The 25698-nt window shown below is 44.0% G+C and overlaps 1 long non-coding RNA gene across 1 annotated transcript; it reads right to left on the bottom strand.

The window, feature by feature from the left end:
• Window positions 1-25: 25 nt before the first annotated feature.
• On the bottom strand, window positions 26-20095 carry Gm35455. The gene is made up of 4 exons (XR_385428.2): window positions 19831-20095; window positions 13721-13891; window positions 1045-1143; window positions 26-825 (listed from the first exon to the last, which is right to left on the bottom strand). It is a non-coding gene; the product is annotated as a predicted gene, 35455 (long non-coding RNA).
• Between the last annotated feature and the right edge of the window lie 5603 nt (window positions 20096-25698).

The following is a 25698-nucleotide window of genomic DNA, read 5'->3' as shown; positions in this document are numbered from 1 at the left end:
TGCTTCCTGCCTGAATGATAATGGATTGAACCTCTAAACCTGTTGTCCTTTATAAGAGTTGCCTTGGTCATGGTTTCACTTCACAGCAATGGAGACCCTGACAAGGACAGCTGGTTTTGCTGCCCTTCTTTTGCTCAGCCATCATGGACACAAACCCTCTAAAACTAAACACTTTCTTTTACAGTTATGTCAGGCATACTGTTTTATCCCAGCAACAGAAAAGTAACTAAGATGTCGCCTGAGTTCCTATCTGGTGTTGCTGAGCACATACTGTGTATAGACTAAGCAGAATCAGCAGGCCTCCTGCCCGTGGGCGCAGTTCAACCAGTACAAACTCCCAGTCAACGACCCTTCCTACTGTGGGTGGTAGGGGCTGCTAAGTACGACCTCAGGTGAGGCTTCAAGTATCCTTGAAATCAAGATGATTCTGCTGTCCCTCGAAAAGACTCAGAAGGTGGGAGAGGTGGATAAGTGTCTCCAGCACAGAACAGCACTGCTGGGCCGGATGGAGAATGTCATTAACCCGAAGAGACAGGAAGTTAAAAGTTGGATAACGTAGTGCTACAAATCTCATCCCAAATCCCCTAGCTCCAGGCTGTCATAAATATTGTTCTCCTCACAGGGATCCAAGGAGGCAGAAAGGAGTCATATCACCTCTCCAGTTGTTAGGGCAGAACTCCCAGGGCCCAGAGAGCTTAATGACTCGTCTGAAATACATCATGATGCTGATCCGCTGCCCCCAAATAGCATCATCAACCAGTGTCCACATTGGGCCAGTCAGTACAGAATCCACAGATACAGGTGCATGCCTTAGCTCTCCCATACCTAGGAAGGAAAATAAATGTTTTTGAAATAAATGACATTCAGAATGGTTCAGCCATTCCTGGCCAATAGAGTTTTAAGGAAACCTTTGGTAAGACAAAGCAAAGAATGTTGTAAACTATTGTGTCATAACATTTGTGACTATCTGGTTGGCAAGTCTGAACTCCTGGGTTCATAATTAGGTTTTCTCATAGGGTTATGGTAGGGGAGGTAGTTACTTACCATCCGAGAGGCAGTCAAAGGGAATGGGCAGCAATGACTCAGAACATACCCAGGGACTTAGTTCACTGGTGTAGTCCACATCAGCATCCCTAGGTGACCCTATGGGACATAAGAAATGGACTTGGCTAGGCAAGCACAGCTATAAGTATCTGCAAAAGGCCGTGAGCAGCCTGTCGTCCTGGCTCATGCTTATGCGGTTTCCTTTGGGGTTTTAACAGTCATCTTGTCACAGCATGTACATCAGATTGTCCTTGGTTCTGAGTATGTCCACTGGAACTTCAGAGGCTGCAAAGCTACTTTCTGGGAGTCAGAGACTTCCAGAGACCTTGGGGACAATCACCGAGATGGCACTCATCACTGGGAGCCTTGCTGGAATTCACCAGTAGGCTGTTCTCTCTGTCTTGTCTTGTGCCATTCTCCAAGTCTGCCCTTGCTTTCTATAGGAGAGATGGAAGCCTCATACAGGATGGGATACACACAGCTAGTGTCCCTTGTCCTCCAGAGTTCACATTGTTGTACAGAACTCCCAAGCCCTTCCTGGGGAACAGGCCGCTGGGCAGCACACGCACCTTAGCACAACAAGCATCCTTCTCTCATATTTTAAGTTCACTTGCACACACCATGTTTCTTCCTTTTTGAAAAGCATATATTAACATTTGGTACAGCACTTGGACTCTCCGAAACACAGTTGTAGAAAATGCAATCTATAAACATTGTTGGATTAACAATTCAAGTGTCACTCAAAGAAGGTCTTTTAACAGATTTATTAAAGTGTGATTTTTAAATGCCATGAAACGTGCCCATTTCAAATGCAGAATTCAATGGTTTTTGCATTCTTGCAGATTACACAATCATTACCATAATTTAATATTAGAACTTTTCATTGTCCCTCCAAAGAAACCTGCTGTCATCAACACTCACTTCCATTTTTCTCCTCCCTGCAGCCCTGGGCGACCCTAACCTAACGTTGTGTCTCTGCCATCTGCTCTGTCTTGACAGTGCTTTACATGGAATCACTCTAAGCTTGGTGTTTGTGGCTCGCTACTTAAATTTTGCCTCATATTTTCAATGTTCATCCCACATCTTTTTAATGGTTGAATAACGTTCACACATACACACACACATACAAAAATATACACACACAGATACAAAAATATACACACACAGATACAAAAATACACAGACAGACACACAGACACAGACAGACACAGAGAGAGAGGGACACACAGACAGACAGACAGGCAGGCAGGCAGACAGACAGACAGACACACACACACACACACACACACACACACACACACACACGAGAGTTGGTGCTTGGATTCCATGAGGGATTTTCCCTAAGATACCTCATGGATACTCAATCCGTGGATGTTCAAGTCCCCTTATAAAATGGGATATGTACTGTAACTTGTGCATGCCCTCCTCTATTCTTTAAATGATCTCTAGATGACTTGTGAGATTTAATATAATATAAATTATATTTGTAGATGGTGACATTGTGTTCTTTAGGGAACTATGGCAAGCAGAATATGCACATTCAATACACATTTGGTTCTTAAAAATGCATTTTTAAAGCTGCAGTTGTACTTATGAATTTTACTTCAGTCTGTCAGTTGATGAACATCTGGATTGTTTCCATATTTTAGCTGTTTTGAATAGTGCCATATGGAATTTGGGGAGGGGATGGGTGTTAGGGATTGTCAGAGAGATAGATCCAACACAATTTGTCTAAATATAAGTAGATATAGGAGAAGAGATTTGATAGAATTGGAGGTCAGTAACCCTATCATGGCCACCCAGCAGCTGAAAGTTTGAATCAGTGCATTGTATCTTAGACAAGTGTGAAGGTCTTAGGACCTAAGAAGCAGATGTCATGGTTCTCATGCTGTGAATGATGGCCCAGGAGCATGAACAGCCCCTGGAATGAGTCTAAGAACCCGAAGGCCAGAATCTTTGAGTTGAGATACAAGGAGAAGCAACACAGCTTCTGAAAAGGGAGGGCATCTCTGCCTTTCTTCTGCCCTTCCCTTCTATTGAGGCCTTAGCCTAGTACATGCAGCCACTGACACTGAGGGCAGACCCTTCCCATCTGTCCACTAACTCGCATGCAGATCTTCTGAAGATAATCCCAGGCAGTCCAACCCAGGGCTACACTGTTTGGCTTCTCTGTTAGTGGGAGACAGATCCCTCAGTGCTGACCAAAGCTTCGAGGGTAATGAATACAGCAAATTAGAATAACTTTAGCAGCACCCTGGGAATTCCCAGTCAAGTCTAGCATTGTCTCAGAGTTCCTATTGCCATGACAAAACACAATGGCCAAAAGCAACTTTGGGAGAAAATAATTTATTTCATCCTATACTTCTGGGTAACACTCCATCACTGAGGGAAGTCAGGGCTAGAACTCAAGGAAGGACTCTGAAGGCAGGAATGGGAGCAGAGGGTATGAAGAACTGCTGCTTATTGGCTTGGTCCTTATAGTTTGCTCAGCCTGGTTTCTTATGCAACTCTGGACTGCCTGCCCAGAGGGAGTACCACATGGTGATCTGAGCCCTTTCAGGGCAATTATTAATTAAGAAGATGCCTTACAGTTTTACCTGCACCCATAGGTCATTCTGGTGAGGCATTTTATCAATGGGAAGTTCCTTCCTCTCTAATGACTGAAGTTTGTGTCAAGTTGACAAACAACGATGACAACAACAGCAGCAGCAGCAACAACGACAACAACTAGCCATTACACACACTCAGCAAGCACCTCAGCAGCCCTTGGTTCTTTGCTTGGAGCAGTGGCCCACAGCTTCATTCTTGACAGGTCTGGACATTTTATCATCTTGACGAGATTGGGTTATTGCAGTTTCCCATCAACTTTAGTCAAAGAGCAAGGTAACACAAAGAGACACCCCAAGGGACCTGCACTCCTCACATCGTCTTCCTCCTCTCGGTTGTGGAGTGACCATGCAGTTTCACCTTCAAAGTCTTGGCCAGTCATCCCTGTAATACTGTAACTAGTCCTGGCTAGTCATCCCTGTGAATACTCTAACTAGTTCTGGCTAGTTATTACTGTAACTTCCTTTTCAGCATGTTATTTCGGGGGCTTGAGAAGCCAGAAGTAGCCAGAGGAAAGTCTTAACTTGCAGTTCAATGTCATCACTGTTGTGGCTCCTGGAAGAAACAAATCCTGCACTAGAACCAAGACTTCTAAGCCACCAGAGCATTCTATTATGGAACAGGAAATGCACATTTTGCAAGTGTGTCACCAGAGGTGAAGCAGATAGTTAAAAATTCCCACTTCTACCCCTTGGTTCTTGGGTTCTTGACTCCTTGACAACCTTATATTAGATGCTGATGCAGCATACATGCAGTCTTCTGGAGAACTTTTGGCTTCATACACTGTACTGTCACCAACTAGCACTGTATCTGTGACTTCAAAGGACTAGTCCATAGTTCTAGCAATCCATACGTTTCATTATGGTAAGGTCTAAATCCCATAAGCAGGAGACCACTGCTGTACTTCTGGGTCAATAATGCATTAATGCAATAGTGTAATAATTTAATAATGCAAAGGCAGATGTCCTGGAGTCCAATGGCTTTAGAACTTGGAGCTCTGATGTCCAAGAGCAGGAGAAGAAGAAGATCTCTGCTCCTGGAGAGGAAGTGGAATGGTATGTACTGAAGTATAAGACATGATAAATGCCCTAACAGTGATATGTTTTTATGTTTGTCTTTAAAATATTCTTATTAATTCTTTAAGGATTGTATGCAATGTATTTTGATCATATTTACCTCCAACTCTTCCCCTTAACTTTTCCCAGACCTACTTCTACCATTATATCCCCAATGTATGCCCCTTTTGTATAATCCATAGACCACAATTTGCCCTGTCTGTATGACTATCCACTAGAATATAGTCAATCTACCAGGAGCTAAATCCTTAAAGACAAGACTCTCCCTCACTCAGAAGTCACCAATTATCCATAGCTCCCCAGTTGGTGGTGGGGCCTCATAAATCCTTTCCTATCCCATGCTGGAGTATCAACTGGTTTAATATTGGACACAATAGAAAACTACTTCTGTGAGGTAATAAGGGCAGTTGTCCATCAAGAGGTCACTGTTTTTCTCCAGTTCTTACTAATGGCTCTAATCATCTTTCTGCACCCCCTGCCCTGCTCTTCTTCCTCAATCATCCCTGAGCCTCAGGGAGAGGGTATGATACAGATGTCCCACTGTGGCTGAGCCAACCACAGTCATCAACTCTTTGATCAACTTTAAGTTTCTGTGTTAACTGTAGTAAAAAAATATATATTTAAAATATCTTGGTGTGGGGTTTTTACTTGCCTTTGACAATTTATGCTTTCAGAAGACATATATAGTCTTGTGTTGTTAAATATGTCTTAGGCAGCACAATAGCTGGGCAGTTGTCCACTCTCCATGTTGTTAGAATCTATTTCCCTATGAATAACATTGAATTGTTATTTACTATTTTTTTATGTTTTATCTGGGCTGTTCTTAGCTCTAATTGGCCAGCCCACAGAACCATATCTCTTTTGTTTGTTTGTTTCTCATTCCTACAGTTCCCTGGACCTGCAGGGACAATCAGCGGGGACCCAGGGCAGGAGAGAGAGAGAGAGAGAGAGAGAGAGAGAGAGAGAGAGAGAGAGAAGAGACACGAAGAATAAGAGCAAGTCAATCATACTGATCAAGCTCTGAAAACTTTATTCAGGAGTGGCAATATAAGCATAAGCAAGAGAAGGCTCCAAGGGAGGGTGGAAGAGCCCGGGGGCTCTCTGAAGGTCAGGTGGCAATCTTCAGCTCCTGGAACCAATGGTCACAGTGTCCTCTTTTCTCACAAACATTCTTACTGTTATGACCATGAATGTTCTCTCAGTATTGTTTATGTAAGCTCAAAAATATCCACAAGGCCATGGCTGAGGCCATGGCTGCTGGCACTACCCCGTGGTGGTTCTCTCTCTCCCTCTTCCACATTCTTCTTTTTACATGGCCATTTCCTTCTCTCTCTCTTCCCCTCCTCATGGTCTCCTCTCTCTAACCCTGCAAAAATCTCCCCTATCTCTCTTCTGTCTGACTATTGGCTACCAATCAGAATTCATTTGGGAAGAAGCAAGGTCCTAGAGGCTATGTGCAGACTTCAGTTCTTGGAGGCCAGCACTTAGCATTGTAATAAACAAACAAACAAACAAAAGACAAAACCTCAACAGTTAACCACCATCTACTACACAAAGAAACTTCTCTGGTGAGTTCTGACAGAGTTTCACTAGTTACCAGTAGAGAGATATGAATTTAGAGGGTAGTTGGAGACCATCTCCATTTAGCTGAATAATAATAGTAGGCTCGCCCCTGGGTCTGTAAGCTCCTCAATCATGGATTCTTGGGTAGATTTGTAGTACCAGGCATGGGTTTGTTATTCTAGTTTAAGAGTACTTTATCCTAGATATCTCATCAGACATACAATATGAAGACATTTTCCACTGTTCTGTAGGTTGACTTTCATCTCCTTGATTTCATCCTCTGAAGCCCAAAGTTGCCATTTACCTCATTACCCACTCGCACTCTCTCTACCCATTGCTTTGTTATGTCTGAAAATCCATTGTCTACCTTAAGGTTCTGAAGATCAGTCACTGTTTCTCTTCTAGGCTTGAAGAGCTTTAGTCCCTACATTAGGTCATTTGGGTCCAATCTGAGTGAGTTCTTGAGCTTAGGTTACTAAGCTTTACATACTTTCAGGGATGTCCAGTTATCACCAGGCTTCCAGTTTCCATGAGCTGTCACTCAAACTGAGGTGAACTTTGGTGATGTTGCTTCCTGTGAGTTATTCCTGCTCCTTTAAGTAACCTGTCATCAATACTCCTACAAGTAATACCAATAAACTCATTGATTCACCCAAGTTAGACCATAGTGGTAACCTGACTTCCTTTGGCCTGTCATTGACTCCCTATGGAGTGAGTAGATGTTTTCTTATGTTTCCCAGGAATATAGACACACAACAGATAAGGACAATGAAAACATCCACAGGTTACTCACAGACAGCTGGTCAAAGAAGATATAGATGTCATGGACACTTCTGCACGAGGATCTGAATTTCTGTCACCAGCATGGACTCCAGGCTGTCAGATACTGAACTGTTTCTACCTATAGACACCAGTCACCCAGTAGTACCATCTAGCAGCAGCTATGGGGACTTTGAAAGGACCTGACAGTCAAATGGTCCCTCATGGGACAAGGCAATCAACAATGACTGGACAGCTTATTCCCTCAGCTGAAAGAAAATACCATGCCCGAGGAGACCATGACCATTGTAGGAGGATGTCAAATCAGAGTCAGATAGAAACTGGATGGTGTTAGTCTTGTCAAATTTTAATCATCAGATGATCTGGGAGATTCTACTGAACTGATGAAAAAAATCTTTCTTCAAATTATGACATTTATTAGGAAGTTCTGTGTGGCTTAAATGTCACTTGCCAGATATTTGAGCGCAGAAATCTGCCTTGAAGTTGGCCTAAAGGCTGTCCTGAATTAAAGCTGAAGAAATATAAGGAAGCAAAGGGTTTACAGAGAGGCTGAAAGTGAGCTTAGTGGTCAAGCTGAGTTCCTACAATCAATCATTCAATCAATCAATCAATGTAAATTCCTTGAGGTGTAATTCACATAAAAGAATATTCACTAAGTCTTGTGGTCAGCATTCAGAGATTTGACCAATATAGATTTATAGTCACGAAGCTGCTAGCAGCATATACAAATTATTTCCATCTCTACGAACTTCTCTTACGCTATTGCGGGTTACAGTCAGTCTGGACCCAATAACTGCTCCTCAGTACCATGGTTTCCCTTTTCAAAACTTTCCCATGAATGGAATCATCCGATGTGCAATCCCTGCATCTGTTTCATTTTCTAACTGAACTACAGCCTGTGTATTCATTCAGTGATTGAGGTCATTTCGTGAATAAACGGCTGTGAAGATCTGAGCATAGGACACCGTGTGACCATAAATGTTCCCTTCCCCGTGAAAGACTTAGGAAGCAATGGCTGACTTGTGTTTTATTCACATTTGTGATCTTTTTTCTTTTCTTCATTTTCATCAGCAATGCTGGAGAATTCCACACTGCAATTTTTACCAACATTGAATATTGCCAGAAGTTAAAAATATGCATGCACTCCTAATGAGCATGTTGTGACATGTCTGTGGTATTGATTTGAATATTTCTAATCAATAGAAATGTTAGACATCCTCTGATTTGCTGATTTTATTCTAGCTTCCTGACTGGGCTATCTATTCAACTCTTTTACCTATTTTTAAAAAGTACTTGTTTACACCAAAATTAAACCAAGAAGTAAAAAAAATCTAAATAGACCCATATCAAATGAGGGGACTGAAATAGTAACAAAACCCCCTTGCACTAAAAAAATACTCCAGGGCCAGATGGATTCACAGCAGAATTCTACCAGACTTTGAAAGATCTGCAGTGAATCCTTCTTCAACTATTCAAAAAAGGAGGAGGAAGAAGGGAGGAGGAAGAAAGGAAGAGGAGGAGGAAGAAGAGAAAGAGAGGAGGAAGAAGAGAAGAGGTGGAGGAGGAGGAAGAAGAGATGAGGAAGAGGAAGAAGAGAAGGAGGAGGAAGAGAAGGAGGAAGAAAAAAAATATCCCTGATGAACATAGATTTAAAAATGCTCAATAAAATTCTTAGAAACAGAATATATAAAAGAGATTACCCTCCATGACCAAGTTGGCTTTATCCCTGAAATGCAGAGATGGTTTAATATAAACAAGTCATGTAGTAAACCACAAAAGTGGACTGAAAACTATATAATCATCTCAATAAGTGCATCAGAATCTTTTGACAAAAACATAACTTGACTTTATGGTAAAAGTCCTAGAGAATGTAAGACTTGAGGGAATATACCTCAATATAGTGAAGCTATATATATATGAGACCCATGGCCAAAGTCATTCTGAGTAGAGAAAACTCGGAAGTAATTCCATTAAAGTCAGACCAGCACAGGGCTCTCCACTGTCTTCACTCCTTTTCAGCACTCTGCCCAGAACTTTGGCAGAAGCTAGGGCCAGAGGGGAAAACTGAAGGGATGCAAATACAGCTCTCCCTGTTTGCAGATGATATGGTACTATACACCAGAGAGATGCAAAACTCTACCAGAAACTTTCTAAAAACGATAATCAACAAGACACAGAATCGATAGCTTTCTATACCATCACAGCAAACACACAGAGTAAGTTCATGGACACAATCCCATTTACAAAACCTCAAATCAAATAACATGTGTGGCAATAACCCTAACCAAGGAGCTGAGTGCCTTTACAATGGAAATACTGAGTCTCTGAGGAAAGAGCTAAAGACACTAAAAAATGGAAAGGCACCCTACGCCCGTGGGTTAGTAGACTTAAGATTGTGAAAATGATCACTTTTACCAAAAGCTGTTTACAGATTTAATGAAATCCCAATCAAAATTCCCGTATCATTCTTTACAGAAATAGAAAAAAGTGACCATAAAATTCATATGCAACCACAAAAGATTCAGACAGAGAAACAGTCCTCAGCAAAAACCATAATAACAATGCTGACAGGATTAGCATTCCAGATTTCAAAATATATTACAGACGCATAAAAATAAAGACAGTACAGCATTGACTAAAAACAAAGCAAAACAAAATCCAAGAACCAGATCTGTAGACCAATAAGACAAAACTAAGGGCTCAAACATGTGTACATGTAACTTCAGTCATTTAATATTTAACAAAAATGCCAAAAACATACACCGGAGGAAAGTCAATGTCTACAAATGGTGCTGGAAAAACCAGATATCCATGTGTAGAAAGGTGAAATTACACAAAAAGTAACTTCAAATGGATCAAAGACCCAAGTATGAAACACCAGAGCTGCCAGAAGCCATTGGCAGTACCTTACGAACCACAGGGCCTTCTGAATAGGACTCCATTTGGCCACAAATTAAGACCAACAATTGACAAGTGATGTTTAAAAACTAAACTCTCTGCACAGCTAAAGAAGCAGTCAATTGGGTGAAGATAAAGTCTACGGGATGAGAGGGGGTCTTTGCCAGTTATGCACCTGACAGAGGATTGCTACCCAACACATACAAAGAATTCAGAAAACAAAGAGCTTTTTAAAGAGTAACCCATCCAAAAAAGTGCCTGGTATCTGAACAGAGGATTCTCAGAAGAAGGAAGGAATGACTAAGAAACATCTCAAAAAAGATGTTCACTGTCCTTAATGATTGGGGAAATGCAAATCAAAACAGCTTTGAGATTTTTATCTTATCCCAGGCAGAACATCAAAGATCAACATAACCAACAGCAAATAGTGGAGGGGTATGGGGACAAGCGATCTCTCATTCACTGTTGTTTGAGATTGCAAACTGGTCCAGCCACTATGGAAATCAATGTGGAAAGTCCTCAAAAATCTCAAGTAGATCTCCCATATGACCCAGCTCTACCACTGCTTAGCATGTGCCCAAAGGACTCCTCGTGCTACTCCACAGATGTCTGCTCAGCCACATTCATTGATGCTCTATTCACAATAGCTCAGACATGAAAACGACCTAAATGCCCTTCTGCTGACAAATGGAAAACAATGATTCGGCACATCTACACTATGGAATTCTGTTCAGTTATAACGGAAAAAAATCATAAAATTTGAAGGTAAACGGATGGAGCTAGAAAAGACCATACTAAATGAGGTAACCCGGATTACAGAGAAAACTGTCTTGCAATTTCTCTCACGTGAGACTCCTAGCTCCCAATCTTCAGTTAGGAGAGACATCCTGGTGTGATTGTGAACAACATGGGGCAGTAAAAAGGCAGCATGGGGGTGTGCAAAAGAGAAGAGAATAGCAGGATATACACCATCTGATGGGAAAATGGGGGAAGTGAGGGTCCCAATTAGGCATGGGGAGGAAGACAAATGCAGAAGTATTTGTGAGCAGTCAAAGACCATGTGATGAAAACCCAATGCCAGGTATGAGAAACTATCTTTGACTCCAAGAGACTCTAAAAGCATTCCAGGTTTTTGCTACTCCTCGATTGCCTCTCAGAGGTAGAAATTAAGTCCCTGCTGCTGAAGACACTGTGTACTTCAGACACAGTCCCCAGAGGCCCTGAGCTGGGACTGACTTAAAAGCCTCCTTCCTGGGAACAAGCTCTCATGACACCAGAAGGCAACATGCAAGCTTCCAAGGGAGGGAGGCAACCAACAGTCCGACCCAGCTATGGTGACTATGAACCACGGCAGTGACCAGCATGGCATGATAGCCCCAAGCGTGCAGTAGCGGCATGCATGCCTTGGCAGTGACCAACACTTCTCTAGTTGGACTTAAGACCCACTCAATATGAAGGAAATCAAGCCCAGTACAGGGAACCTAAACAACCCAGAGCTAGCAAAGTCATGGATCTTAGAGAACTTAAAAGCACCACTTTACCAAGCTAGCATAATCTCTACCTACATTCTAAATATTTGTCCTTCTTCCCACAAATAAGTATAGTCCCCACCCCTTGTCAAGGAAGCTTCTCTTTGGATAGAGGGAGAGCATTAAAGAAAACCATGAAAAATCACAACGCAGAGTTGTGGAGGCCAGGCCTAGCAGATGGGTCTACAAAACAACCCCTACCCTTAAGCTCAGAGATCATTGCTGAAGAGGAGGTAGAAAGACTGTAAGAGCTGGAAGATCAGGGAGTTTGCTGTGAGGCTGTTCTCCTAGGAACAATAAAAGCTACACCCATAAAATCTCAACAACATGACTGTTTAAACATGACAATAGACATGCTAAGGTGGACACGGGGAAAAACCCAGGAGACCTCAAGTCTGCATAATGAACTACAGGTAACTAAGGAATGTGGGAGAAATAGTCTTTCAGGGAGAAGAATATTAGTTTGTTATCCAATACCAAATTATCACCCACCCAAATATATATGTGTGTATGTGTACGTGTGACATTAAACTAACTGAGCAGGTTATACTTGTACTTAGGAATATATTTGTCTTAGTTAGGGTTTTACTGCTGTGAATAAACACCACGACCAAGGCAGCTCTTATAAGGACAACATTTAATTGGGGCTGGCTTACAGGTTCAGAGGTTCAGTCCATTCTCATCAAGGCAGGAGCATGGCAGCATCCAGACAAGCATGGGGCAGGAGGAGCCAAGAGTTCTATATCTTCATCTGAAGCCTGCTAGGAGAAGACTGGCTTCCAGACAGCTAGGATGAGGGTATTAAAGCCCACACCCACAGTGCCACACCTACTCCAACAAGGCCACACCTTCTAATAGTTCCACTCCCTGGGTCAAGCATATACAAACCATCATAATAACATATATGTGTGTGTGTGTGTGTGTGTATACACATATACATATATATGTATGTATGTATAATGGCATTGAATGAGAAAAGAAGTAATGGATTTTGAAAAATAGCTAGGATGGGTGTATAGGAGCATTTGGAAGGAGGGAAGGGGGAAATGATATATTATAATCTTGAAAAATGAAATGATAAAACACCTTTTAAAAAGAAGTTATCACTGGAGGATAGCATGTCTTTACATATTATGGGATTATTACTGTTGGCATACATATAAGTTAGGTTTTAGACGTAAGAATATGCATGTTTAAATGTACTCTACCCATCTATAACTTACTTCTTTCTTTACTCTTTACATTTTGACAAAGCACAGTTTTCCAATATTTTGTTTCAGGAACTACACTTTTAGAGATGTAACTAAGAAATCTTGGCCTAAACCAAGATCATAAATTGTTCTCATAAATGTTTTGTCCATTAACTCTAACATTTAAAATCTTTCCCTTGTGAGTTCGCCTTTATGTCGCCCTGAGACCAGAGTCTCCCTGTGCTTCCTCCTTATGTGAGCCCAGCTATGCCTGACTGATTTGCTGATAATGCTGTTTTGTTTGTGGTGTTGATTGCAGTGGTCGACTTTCATCAATTTGTGCTCTTATTTTTATCGCTCCATCATTTTCATTTTAGTTGCAAGGGTATCATGGGCTGAAATCACATAACACGAACCTTGGAGCTCATGCCTGGCTGTCTCTCCACCTTCTCGCCAAGGCCAGCATCTTGATTACAGTTGCTTTACAGTGACCTTTGATACCAGGGGCTGTGTCCTCACAATGTGTCTTTTTTATGCTTTTGAAGGTTTGCTTGGTAGGCTAAGTTGTTTTCATTTTCACATATATTTTAAGATTGCCTTATTCATTCATTGCTATAGAAGGGTTGCTGGTATTTTGATGAGGATTGCAGCCCAATTTGATGAACTTCTGTCTCAACCACCATGGGTCTCTCAGGCCATGCAAATATAATCCTTTTTCTTTAAATTGGTTTACCTTTCATTAGGTATACTCTATCTCTGTGTGTGTGTGTATGTGTGTGTATCTCTGTGTGTGTATGTGTCTGTGTGTGTGTATGTGTGTGTGTGTGTCTGTGTGTGTGTGTGTCTGTGTGTGTCTGTGTGTGTTTTCTTCTTGTTGATCCTTGTGGACATGGTTCTTTTCTTCATGCTATTTTTTTATTTCTTCATTCTTGTCTGCAATTTTGTTTTCTTATAAGGCATTTTTCATTTCTTTTTTTTTTTTTTTTGGAAAGGATAAAAAAATTCTATGCAGCAAATGTGGCTTTTTACTTACCTTCTAGGAAGCTCATCAACACCTCGACCTTGAGTCACCTCCTCTTGTCACTTGAAAGCTCTCCACAATGTTTTCATGGATATGGCCCCTCTCTTCTGCCTTCAGCCTGGAGCGAGGGTTAGATGCTCTGGGCTGAGAACCCGCCTGGGCTGGTGTTTGCTTGTTCTTTTCCTGTAGAACAGAACAGAGAAGGCATGGCTTACTCTCACCCCCACTGCCCTCCTGCTCTTCACAGGACAGCCAACAGTCATGCCCCCAGCCCATGATGGGCACTGAGGCTGTAAATCAGTTCCTGCTGGCACATAGGGGGCCAGGTTCCCCCATCACACAGGGTGCTGATCTTATGAGGCCCATCTTGTCATCACACGCTGTGATTTGCTGACTTCCTGCAATGCTGGGATCACTTTACAGGAGTCAGGGCTGCAGGGTCAGGCCCATCCTGCTACCAGCTTCCTCTGAGAAAACAAATCAGGTGGCAAGTCTGGAAAAGGCATCTGCGGGGTCCTGGGCAGGCTTCCAGGAGCTGGGCAGCTTCACCTCTCCACAGAGACAGAGCAGAGTCTGGACCTCAGCAATTGGGTCCTTGGATAGAGGCGAGACCAGAAGAGCTGCAGCCCTGGCTGGACCTCCAGTGCTGGGGTGGGGAGACCTGGTGGGCACCTGGGTGCAGCAGGGCTCTGTCACTCACCAATCGTGTCTGTGTTAGGGCTTTGGTGGAGTGAAACCCCTGTGCAGCAGCACATGATCTTGCTTGGGGACAAGGTCACTACCGATGCCATTAGCTACAAAGAGGGCATCCACTGTGGACTGGGTATCTTGTGAGAAAATGGGTTTTGTCTGCAGACATAAACAGACACATGAACCAAAGGGAACTTTAGTCATGGCACATCCATGGTCAAACATCTTTCCTGGCCAGGCCTTTTCCTAGCTTCCTCGACTGACAGACCCGTGGAAGGTCTGCTGCTGCTGTTCTGTGAGATTCTGTGTCGATTTTCTCTGATGGTTCTCCAGGTCTCACAGGACAGATGGCTTTACAGAGGACCTGGATGCTTTGGCCACAGCTGTTCCACAGAGCCCAGGAGAAGTCTTATCTGCTGCCAAGACTGCCTTTCTGTGTCCTTATACTGTGTCCTTTGCACACAGTATTTAGTTTCTTTATCTGGGGTCCCTCAAGCTGGATATCTGTATGTAGCTTCCCAGGGCTCCTGAATATTGGCCAGACACAGTGCAAGGCCTATGAGGAGCAGTTGACCGCTGATGTTAAATGTCTCAGCCCATGGTGAGCAGCCCTTTATGCCTCTGAGCTGCGTTGTGGACATTCTCAGGTGGTGCCTCTTAGTTCCTCTGGCTTTACTGACAGAGTTACGCTGGGCTTCCCTAGTCAGAACTTCAGCTGTTCGGTCCCCTGAGGCCTCTCGGTCGCCCCAATGACATCCCTCCTGAGTCTTCCCCAGGATTGTCAAGAGGGGACTATCTTAATAAGATTCCCAATGCTGTGGAGAGATACAAGACCAAGGCAACTCTTTAAAAGGCTAACATTTAATTGGGACTGGCTCACAGTTTCGGAGGTTTAGTCCATTATCATGCTGGGAAACATGGCAGCTTGCACACAGACATGGTGCTGGAAGAGTTGAGAATTCTACATCTTGATCCAAAGGCAGCCTGGAGGAGACTAGATTTCTTTTCTTTTTTTCTTTTTCTTTTTTTTTGGGGGGGGGGGTTCGAGACAGGGTTTCTCTGTATAACCCTGGATGTCCTAGAACTTACTTTGTAGACCAGGCTGGCCTTGAACTCAGAAATTGGCCTGCCTCTGCCTCCCAAGTGCTGGGATTAAAGGCGTTCTTTTAGCTTGAGCATTTATGAACTCAAAGCCCCATGTCCCCAGTGACAAACTTCCTCGCACAATGCCACACCTCCTCCAATAAGTCTTAATAGTGCCATGCCGTATGGACTAAGCATCCAAACCGTCGAGTCTATGAGGGCCAAACCTACTCAAACCACGAAAGGGACCTTCAGGCCAAATATCAATGACAAAGCCTGTATGACAGTGTGTCTCCTGGTAGCACCCCAGCGGCTAACATACCAGCACCAATGGATCCTCAGTCTGGGACCTCAGGGTCCTCTGGTCTTTAGGAATATGGTTGCCCTCACTCCCCACACTGGCACAGACTGGACAGGTAGACTGAACTCTCCAGCACATGCCTGAGGGTTCTGTGGAAGCCAGAACCAGAGAAGACAGCCACATGATGAGGCTGGGTGAGAGGGAGCTGGCTATGCACAGAAGCAGGCAGCATAGCATCTCCACAATTGTACTGCCCAAAGTGAAGCTGTCCTTCCAGCTTCCCATACTTAATGTCTAGTGTAGTGTATATGATACATCCTTCAAGATAAGCAAGGGGTAACATTATTCCATGAGTTAGTCAAAATTCAGGAGATACTGGATCTAACTATCTAATCTCAAATTAGCAGTGTCCCTGGACCTCCACTGACTGTTTATTCACTGGAGTATAATTAAAATAGTACTTGCTTCCACTATGCTAAAACAAAGCTTTCCCTCACTGCCTTGCAGAGAACTGTCCTGCCACCTGCCAAGAGAAGAGGCATACAGCATGAAGCTCCCAGGAAACTTCCTTCAGGTTAGACACTGCTGGACTCTTTGAGACCCGGTGACATCCAAGTACAGACAAGAGGTGGGAACAGTAGCTTATCTATCAACCATCTCAGTTACAGTTGGAAGGCTGTGCAGAACAAGGGGTCTAAGACCTTAATTCCCAGAAAGAGGAATGTCCTCGCACCATGCTGAGACTTTTCCTTTGAGCATGTCTTAAAAGGAGTTTCTAGATTGAGTTAATTGAGGTGGGAAGACCCATCCTAAGTGTGTTAGGTGGGAAGACCCATCCTCTATGTGTGTTGTGGGAAGACCCACCTTAAGTGTGTGAAGTGAGAAGACACACCCTAAGTGTGTGAGGTGGGAAGGCCCACCCTAAGTTTGGTTGGTACCACTCTGTGAAGTAGGCTAGAGAAGTATAGCTGGGCGCCAGCAGCTCTCTCTGCTTTCTGGCTGTGGATACAGAGTGGCTGCCTCACATTCCTGCTGCCATGCCTTCCCCACCATGACAGTCTGTCCACTTGAACTGTGAACCAAAATGAATCCTTACTTAAGTTGCTTCTGTTGGGTATTTTTGCCTCAGCAAAGAGAAAGGTACAGACTGACTCCAGAAGAAGGTGTGTGTGTGTCCTGGGTAGGCTGCCACAGGACTGTCTGAGTTCAGTGCTGCTCTTTAGCAAAGAATACAGCCTGGGAGAAGCCTCATATAGTGGGGGTGGTAATCTCATTTAGACATCGCAGGAGGTGGTAGGGCCCATCTTTGTGTCTTGCCATCCTCCTGTGTGCCAGAATGGGCAACCACTCTCAGCGAGATCATGACTTTGCTGGGGCTTCAGAAAGCCACCTTACTCCAACCTCAGTTTCCCCCACTGTACAAAGTCAGTTGTCCAGATGTGCAGTGACTTAAGCTCTTGTTCCCCACCTGCCCAATCTCAGAGTGATGATGCTTACAACAGCGGCTGACAGAGACACGTTTGGACGGAGCCAGTGGAGGCCTTGGAAAGGACGAGTTTCCTGAATACAAATTTCCTGTTCACACCCAGATACAAAAGGTCATATGGATTCAGGACATGCACAGCTTCTAGGTGAACAACTGCAGGTATGGTCTTCCTGATGCCCAAGAAGGACCCATCAGAATAGCCACTTTCAAGATTGCTAGAGAGGGCGCTACTTCTGTGGAAATAGTTTTCTGAGAAGTGACGGTACCAGTGGCTGGGCAATTCTAACAAAATAGGCACAATTTTTTATTTGAATGAGGAAAGGCTAGTCTTAGCAGTGGGAAGTCCTGTCTCTCCCTGTGAGAGAGGTAGGTGTTCACCTCTAGTTCGGCTCATTCTCCCTGTCACAAACCTCTTCTCTGAATGGCTCTACCCATTCTTCTCCTCACCTTGGGTGGCTTGCCTGAACTAGGCACAGACACCTTGTTTTATAGGCTTTCTGGGGTTCTCTTGGAGGCCAAATGGGAGCCCTTCAGCCCTGGCCCCACTTTCTTTCTGAATATATCTGAGGCTCAGCTGTTGAGCAAAGCTACAGACAAAGTTCTGGGTTTGCTGGACTCCAGGAAAGATGTGGATGAAATCCAAGATAACAGATACACATTAGTACTTACACGGTTATGACCCACATTTGTAAATTCAGCCATGTCACTCACTGTCATAGTGGTCAAAGCCAACAAGCTATGGACACAGGCTTTCACACAGGGGTGGACTCCATCCCAATGCCTGTAAGTCCTTAGGATGTATATGATTATTGACTAGGTCAGTGATTGTCTAAGATTAGCCAGCCCTGTGATGTCAACCGAGTATTCTCATTCTTGTCTTTCCTTCCCAAATGCTAAGCTCTCTCTGACTAGGAAATCTTCTCCTAAGTTCAGCCAGAGGAGCTGGACATGACTTTGGGGCTGTGTAATAGAGAAGGAGACACCTCTTGTCCAGATAAAATGATGTATTTAGAGCCAAGTGCCTTCACTGGAGGTAGATTCAACTCTGTCTCTGAAGTCAGTGGTTCTGCTGTCCCCAAGAAACACCCAAACATGGTTCAGAGAAGAGTAGCAGTGAAGCTACTTTGGGATGTTTTAGCAGCTTGGATATTGTCATCAAAGCTGAACTCGGAGAAAGGAACTAGCCCTCCTATCTTTCACATGTCCAGCACTTCATGTGTTCAAAGTAAACAACCTTCAAAGGATTTCTCCTGAGAGGTCTGTGGCAACTCAGGACGTGTGGAGAATTAGCCTGTGTTTGTGTCCACTGGGTCTCAGGAAATGAAGAGGACATTGGCTCTGCGGTGTTGTTTCCGGTGTTCAGAAACAAGACATCTACTGTCATTGTTACTGCACTAGAAGGTGACCATGTCATAAACAGTCCGTCTGAATTCACTTGTCCCTGAGGTCTGCAGTGCTCATGCAAGGCCACACTCCAGCAGGGCTGTCACCACAGTGATTAGAAAAGTCCTTTCCAAAGGCCATGGTGAGGTGGCCAGCATGCCCTGAGGGATGGTCCTCTAGCCAGGAAATGAGATTTCCCCTCCACCTAGAGTGTCATTGTCATGGCTGTATATCATAATGGTACCGTGGCATCATGAGGCAACAGCAGCTTTCAGGAAAGAATAACCATGGCCATGAATAACAGCAATGGCCATAAAAATGCCTGCCAAGACAAACACCCCAGGACCCTTAGACTTCGTGCTGCACTGCTAGGCCTGATTGCCAGATGGGGCCAAAGGAAATGCCCCTTCCTGGCCTGGTCATTGTCCTTTCCCATGGTAGCAGTGACTCTCACTATTAGTGTCTACAGTTGACTCCTGGTTCCCTCTGCTGCACTGCCTACCTTATCAAGGCTGGGGAAGCTCCAAGAAGCTGCCGGTGCCTACACAGAGCATTAATATAAATCCAAACTGTGTGTTTCCCAAACAGAAACAAAGCTCAGCCTGGAGAAAAGTCAGGAGGCAGACCACACTGTTGGGGTTGGTCTGGTGCTGTGCATAGAAATGCTAAATTCTGAACCCCACGATCTGGTTGGCCCCAGATGAGGGAATTCTCATGCACAGACCTTAGTTGTATAAACCTTGCACGCCAATCTAAAGCTATTGCTTAAATAAAAGTGGCTACAGCCAACTTCTTGGGAGAGCAGAGGTATTCGAGGCTTCAGTTACAGGGCTGAGGGGGGAGGGTCACAGATAAGGACCACATGGAGAAAGCGGAAGTAGGAGAGAGGAGAGGTGAAGGATATGGGAGAACGGGAGGTCTCCATTAGTCAGATGGAGTAGGAGCATGTGGCCGAGTGAAATGCCCCCTAAGGCAGAAATAACCTGGCGAGACTCAAACAGCAAGTACTCGGAGAGTTCACCTACTCTATTTTTAGCATAGAAAAAAAAATAGATTGGGGCCAATTCACCCTGTAATTGTGCTAAAGCTGAATAACTGAATCATAGGACTCAGTCTTGATTATTGGGGGGCTGACTGGGTCAAATTAAAAACTAATAGAGTTTATTAAATATCACTTACACTAAACAGGTGTGACTTTCTTGTTGGCTCTTGGGTCTCTGAATTTCTTCCAGGGAGGTTAAGGCTTAGGCACATTTCTGCAGTTCCAGGCCAGCATCAGCATCACAGAGCACTTGAGAAGCAGACAAGGACATCTATGGTAGAGTCCTGGGGAGAGGACCTCTGTGATTTATAGATGGCAGCTTCATTCTATGTCCTCATGTGATAGGACCAATACAAGCTCTCTTGAGTGTCCATCTATGTGGGCTCTAGTCTCATTCTGGGATCCACCTCATGAACACAATGCTGCCCAAAGTTCTGCCTCCAAATACCATCACCTTAGGACTGAGGATTTCAGCACAGGAGTTTAGGGGGTCAGATTTAGATCAGAAAAACCATAAACTCAAAGTGTTCTTTCAGAATTCTCCCTTGGGCTAAGAAGGAAACACATGGCCTACATCTAGTCATGATCTTAACGGAAGTGTTTCCCACACGGGGCCATTGTGGCTGTCTTCTACTGCTCGAGGCTGTGTGTGTGTTACCCTTCAGGATGTGAGTCTGAGCCCCTTAGCTGATCTGACTGCATCTGCTTCCTTTTCACACAGGACATAAATGGTGGCTTTTGGGAGGCAGGAAAGAAAGCATGGGATCTTTATTTCTGGCCAGAGATGGAGACATAAAGGAATCAAACACAAGTCCCATTAGAACATTTATATGTCAACATTTGGCGCTGCAAATGTTTGTTGTAACCTTGGGCATGATGGTGGATCATTGATTTTACCTCAGCTGTCTCCAGAGTCCTACAAATGAACCTTAATTCTGAGACAAGTCTGCCTCAAACCAAGAGAGCTGATAAACCCGAAGAATGAAGAAAGCCTGAGCATCTTTACAGAACGAACAGAACATTCTTTTGGGAACATATCGATTCACAATTCAAAAAGCTATTACTAAGCATTTTAGAGAAGTTGCTTATGTCAGATGTATGGATGTGTGTGTGTGTGTGTGTGCGCGCGCGCGCGTACGTGTGTGTCTTGCTTTGGATTCTAAGAATCTTTCAAACATCGCATACAAGGTTGCTTAAAAACAACAACAAACCCCAGCTTGAGGAGTAATCTGACACAGAAGGTCTCCAAAGTCAAGGGAAAATTTCTAGGAAGACATGATGGACCTCCCTCCCCTGTGTTGTAACATTTCTATCCTGTATTGACCATTTCTCTAGTGCTCTGGGGAAAATACTTAAGAAAATTAACTATGAAAGAGGACAAGTATATTTTGGTACATAACTTTGAGGTTTCAGTCTGTGTTTAGTTGGCTCTGTTATTTGGGGACCTGTAGAGAGAAAGAATATCCCACCAGGGAACACGTGAAAGCACAGCTGCTTAACTCATGGTAGCTAGGAAGCAAAGGACAGGGGGAGCCAGGACCACAGGATCAAGAGCATATCTCAGTGACCTTCCATTCACTAGGTCCTGCTCTGTAAAATTTCTGACACTATCAGATGGGGACCAAACCTTCAACACATGGCCTCTGGGCATTTGTGAGATCCAAACTATAACAAATGAATTGTTTAGGAGCTCATGGTGACAGATAGCTATTCTGGGCTTTGCCACTGTCCGGTGTCCTACTCTGTGTGTGAAATGAGTGGATCTACACACAGCTGCTCAGCCAGTGAGTAGTTCCTCGGGGAACCTTTAGAACGTGGAATGGCTTTGTTACACTGGAGAAGGCTGGCATATACAGGTCCAGGCCTCAGGTCAAGCCTTGGAGCGAAGCACAGGAGGTCCCTCTTCTTGGCGCTATGTTTTCAGGTATCTGGATGACGTTCTAAGGGAAAAAAAAAAACCAAGGGTGATGAAGGAAGGGTCCCTATATCTGATCTCCCCATAAAGAGGCCAGAGGACATTCTTCATCCAAATATATGTCCTCGGGAGAGACCAGGGTGGCAGCATGCTGCCCAGAAGCTGGTGTCATAAAAGGGAAGGAGTGGTGGAGCAATCGTTTATTGAAATAATTTATAACAAAGGGTAGCAGAATTACAGTGGAGACATAAACAATGTAAACTGAACTGAAAGCAAAGTGTTTCTGTTACTCATTGCCAGAAGAGAGGCCTCCCAAGTTCTTTTGTACAATACGCTCACATTCTCAGCCCTGGCATTGATGTCCAGGGACATTGTCCTCTCTGTGCCAGAGCATTCAGAGGAGTAACTGATCCTGTGTCTGGGTGTGGACAAAGATCTATGTGAGTCTGAAGCACATAGCACACTGCTCCTAAAGGTAAGAGAGGCCTGAACTGGTCTGAGCAGAGCTGAAGGGGGGGGGGGGGGGACTTCCCAGTTGAAGGTAGAGAACTGGGAGGGGACAGCTGTGTGCATGGTCACGTCAGAAGGATTCATGATAAAGAAGGGTTGACTAATGTCTCAGATGAGCTATCCAAAGATGCTGAGTCTTAGCCAGCACAAAAGACATTGGCCACAAAATCAAGTAAAGTTAGCCCAGAAACTGACAGTCCATCAGAGACAAATAGGTAGGAAACATTCTTATAAAGAAACCCAAAGTTAAGGGGTCCTGAGATTATGACCACCACCTCAGGAGGCTGGGGAGGGTCAAAGAATGATTCAGCACCCATGGGAACATCTATGTCCTACAGCTCCCCCATCTCTGTCTCCATCCCATTTCTGCCTTTGGGCATGAGTCTCTGTCCTGTTAGTTCTTGTCCCTAAGACAAAATGCCTGATTCAAAACAACCTGAAGGAGAAAAAATTTATTTTAGTTTTTGGTTTCAGAGGACTCTCTCTCAATCTACTGTCCACTGGCTGCTGTATTTCATTCATCAGGATAGATGGGCAAAAATAAAACCAAAACTCCATCTTGTGATAGACAGGAAGTAGAAAGGACAAGAAGTCAAGGTAAAATGTATGTTTCAATAATTCACTTCCACGAGACTCCACATTCTCCATTCAGAATGGGCCCAGGAATATATTAATCCTTCACTGAAATTAGTGTTCATGATCTATTATCTGGAGATGAGGTTTTCAGCATGTGATCCTTGAGGAGGCATTTCAAACACAATCCGTAGCAGACCAGAACCTGACTATAGAGAGGACCATCAGGTGATCTAAGAGGTTATCTTACTGCTTCCAGTTGGTCCTATTGGTATGACAAGATACTTCTTGTCACTATCACATTCTATGAAAGGCAAATGCTGATTCCATTAGTCACTAGTGCCTGAAGCGCACACCTTGTGATGACTAATTTTGATTGTCATGTCGACTTAACTGAGAGAATACAAAGTGACTAAGAAAGAGCCTCTGGGGTGTCTGTGAGCACATTTCCAGAAAGGATTAACGAACTTGGGAAGACCCACCTGGAGTATGAGTTACACGATTAAATTTCCTCTACCTATGTGCCCACCACTGTGTGGAAATGCCTCAGTGGGTGGGAACTCTTGACATTAAAGATCTGGTAGGAACCCATTGGGGCATGGAATGCTTACAACACAGCACCTGTTCAGAGCCTCTTGTTCTAAGAAGACCTTGCTGCTGTTGCTCTCTGTGACCTCACAGCTTCTAAGACCTCACCCCGAGTCTCATCACTTTATATCTCCAGCCTTCAATGTTGACGTCATCACTCACAGTAGATCTTCCGCCCTCACTGTGGACCATCCGTCCTTCCTGCTGACCATATGTTCTCACTAAAGGCAACCTGTTCTCAGTGCTGACCTTCCATGCACTGTTTAGCATGCACCCTCGCTGCAATCCCTCCACCCTCATGATTCACCTTCCATCCCTTTTCAAAGATTTAAATATTTTACGTGCATTAGTGTTTTGCTTGCATGCACATTTGTGTATCGCATGTATGCAGTGGCCATAGAACCAGAATAGGGCAATGAAAACCCCCAAACAAGAGAGTTGCAGAAGGTTGTGAGCCACCAAGTGGGTGTTGGGAACACAGCATGGGTTCCCTGAAATAGCAGTAAGTGCTCTTAACAACCAAACAATCTCTCCAACACCATTGTCTTTATTTCTTTTTTGCTGCTTTTTTCCTTCCTCTTCTTCTTCCTTTTCCTCTTCCTCCTCTTCTTCTTGTTCTCTTCTTCCTCTTCTCTTCCTGGTCTCCTCCTCTTTCTCCTCTTTCTCTTCCTCCTCCTCCTTCTTCCTGAGACAGGGTCTCTCTATGTAGCCTGCAATACCTGGCTATGACAACCAGGCTGGCCTTGAACTCACTAGCCTCTGTTTCCTGAGTGCTGAATTTAAAGGATGTGTCACCAACACATAGCTGACTTTCCATTCTTATACTGAGCGTGAGATGGAAAAAATAAATAAGATTTTTGCTTCTTTCTAGAGCTTCAGAAAGATGAAATGAGGTGGTCCATGAAATGTGATTAATATTAGAATCTAATATTAATGCTCACAATTGCTAACTTTGATGATAGTTGTGGTGATGGTGATAACGGAGATGATAGTGATGGTAATGATGAAATGATGGTGATGAGAATGTAGCTTGTGCCAGGCATGGTGGTGTACTCCTTTACACTCAGGAGGCAGAGGTAAGTGTAGCTACCTGAGTTTGAGGACAGCCTGGTCTACAAAGCAAGTTCCAGGATAGTCAGGACTACACAGAGAAACCCCATCTCAAAAAGCCAAAGGGAGAAAAACAGAATGTAGGTTGTCATGGTGACAGTGAGGGGCCAATGTGATGGTGTTAGATATGGTGGGAATGATGTTAGAGTGATGGGGATGATGTAATAGGGATAGTAGTGGTGATAATGAGGATGGGGAGGGTGCTGATAGAAGTGTGGATGGTGATGATGGTGATAATGGTGGTGATGATAGAGATGGAGTTTGGTGGTGGCAATGGTAGCAGTAATGATGTATCATAACTGTATGCTACATATGTTCTTAGAGTCACGTTTCAGCTGATCTATACCTGTTGTAATTGTTTAGGTTAACTATTATGAACTACATATAACAGAGATACCAAATACTTTAATGAACAAAGTGCATAAAGTGCTGCATTATGTGTCTGAAGAGGAAGAGACTTGCTTCTGTGAGAGCTAACATGGAGGTTTCCAATAGCAATCAGTAGAGTTAAAAACGAAACAAAAGACTTTGTATAATCTGGTGTGGTCAAGGTACCTATGGCTGTCAAGCTTGGGACAAGAGGCTCTGAACACGCTCTGTGTTGTAAGCATTCTGTGCTCTGAACTCAGAGAGAAAAGTGGTGCCTTTCTCTTGTCAGGCCATCGCTGCAGTAGTCTGTGTATAAAATAGGACGTGAAACTTAAGTGGCAACAGAGGTACTAACCTTTCTTCAAGCACAGACAACTATGTCCTCACCCTTTCAGAGCAATTAAAATGTGTATGAGAGTGCCCTTCAAACCTGAACTGCCTTTTCCACCTAACAAATAACTCAAGGTTCAAAATGTTGGTTAAACTACTTCCTTGCTCCATATTAACTAACTAAAATCAATGGGGTTGCCACAGTTGGCCGAACCTCTTTCTGAGGAGCCCAGGCTCAGCATCGTGGTCATCTGGGCTGAAGAGCTATCACCACGGATGAGATTAATTTCCGGACTCCTGATCTGTGCTGTGGGTGAACGCCCATGTGTCCTGGGAGCTGACCCGGGGCCCCTTGCACTTCAGGCTCCTGTCAACAGCACTTCCTCCCCACTAAGACTCTGGAAAGTGTTCTCTTCCTCCTTCCCAGGCTGCTGTTGCTGGGAAGGAGCCACAGCGAGAAGCTTGACAAATGACCTGGGTGATAGATTAAACAAGCATGTGAAAATTGGCTACACAATAAACTTCCTGGGCCCCATGCCTTTCCCTTTCTCTTCCTCTGTCCTCCATGTATCATTACCGTCCTTAAGAAACTCCACTGTCTTGCAAGGTG

This window comes from Mus musculus, chromosome 17 (genome assembly GCF_000001635.26).
Source record: "Mus musculus strain C57BL/6J chromosome 17, GRCm38.p6 C57BL/6J".
Taxonomy (NCBI): domain Eukaryota; kingdom Metazoa; phylum Chordata; class Mammalia; order Rodentia; family Muridae; genus Mus; species Mus musculus.
The sequence above is the reverse complement of the archived record's forward strand: the minus strand, read 5'-3'. Positions and strand labels throughout refer to the sequence as shown.